This window comes from Ranitomeya variabilis, chromosome 5 (assembly GCF_051348905.1).
Source record: "Ranitomeya variabilis isolate aRanVar5 chromosome 5, aRanVar5.hap1, whole genome shotgun sequence".
NCBI lineage: Eukaryota > Metazoa > Chordata > Amphibia > Anura > Dendrobatidae > Ranitomeya > Ranitomeya variabilis.
The window spans coordinates 532,877,230-532,878,746 of NC_135236.1; the positions used below are offsets into that span (position 1 = coordinate 532,877,230).

Below are 1,517 nucleotides of genomic sequence, written 5' to 3' on the forward strand. Positions count from 1 at the left end.
AAATTGCAGAATGCATTAAAAATGATGGGATGCATAATGTATGCGTTTTTATAGCGAAAAAATGTGAAAAAACGCAACGTGTGCACACAGCCTTAAAGTGGAAAAAGTTCTAAAATAATTTGTATTTTACATGATAAAAACGTGGCATTTTAACAGGGGTGTGTAGAGTTTTTATATCCACTATAAGTCCTATTTTACTTTATTTTATCTACATAATTTTAGTTCTATAAAACTAAGAGAGAAGAGACTGCAATCTGCTCATGGTCGTTTATTTCATGCCGGTGCCCTGCTGCTGATTTGGTGACAGATTATGAAGCTCTAAATTTCTTGTGTCCAACTTCCCCAGTGGACTCGCTCAGGAGGGAAGCGGTCATCGGTGACAGCAGTAACAGGTTATTCTTGTGTTACATCCGTCTTCTGGAAGAATAACGGTGTCTACGTTTATGACCTAGAAGAAGCCAAAGTATAAATATAAGGTTGCCCATTGCCAAGAATTACATGTACAACATTATAATGGAGGTTATACTGTTTAGTGTGGGCTCAATAACATTTACCCATTTTATGGGGTCTGCGAGTCCTTCTCCTTCTGGGATAGGATCTTCTGCTTTTCTTGTGAGAAGCCATGATGTCTTGATGGTACCAGGCGGGTTGCTAATAACTTGTGGGCTGCCAGTAGAATGTCCTACACTCTGAGGCCATTATGACACGTAGGACGCTCTCTCATTGCCTAGTAGCTGTGAGGTCACCTGTATGATGTAAGGGAATGTTGGCAGGTAGGGTTGGCCGCTCTGTTTGTGAATATGGTGGTGGGCATGGTTCATTAACAGAATTGCTCAAGTAAAAAGATTGTTTATATATACATATATACAGTATATATATATATAATGTATATATCACATATATACACACACATATTACATATATACACAAAGTTATCATATGGCATATTAAACTCCCCAAATTTTTGGTATAGTTTATTTACCTCCTCTGTTGCTTTCAGTCAACTTTCTGGACAATCAGTAACCAAACAGAAAGAAAAGGTTGTTTTATATAGTTTTTCTTTAACAGGGATTTCACAAAAATTGAATATAAAAAAACAACAAAAAAACAAAAAAAAGGCCTGATTGGTGTTGCCATTTCAGAGACACAAAACTTTGTTATTTTTCCATTAGGGATTTTTTTGACAGTCACACTGTAGTTTTCTTTGTACTTTTTAGGCTATGTGCACACACGTTTTCGCATTGTTTTTTCTGTGCAGAAATGGGCCAAAACGCTATGGAATCCTTATGCAAGCTTATTTAATGACAATCCTGAAGTTTTGTGCACATGATAAGGAAAATATATACTGAAGTATTTGCAGTGTGTTTTTTTTCTGCATGTCAATTCTTTTTGCGTTTCAGCAGCGTTTTTCACCCATTGACTTCATTTGAGTCAGTCAAATCCGCAGCAAAAATGCAGGTATAACAATGTTTTCGGATTTGATGAGTTTTTACTTTGTGTTTTACTGGCAGCTGCTG

General features: G+C 36.5%; 1 long non-coding RNA gene across 1 annotated transcript; it reads right to left on the bottom strand.

Annotated features, from left to right (window-relative positions):
* Window positions 1–253: 253 nt before the first annotated feature.
* LOC143773814 (uncharacterized) lies at window positions 254–754 on the bottom strand. The gene is made up of 2 exons (XR_013215378.1): window positions 555–754; window positions 254–448 (listed from the first exon to the last, which is right to left on the bottom strand). It is a non-coding gene; the product is annotated as an uncharacterized LOC143773814 (long non-coding RNA).
* Window positions 755–1,517: the final 763 nt, after the last annotated feature.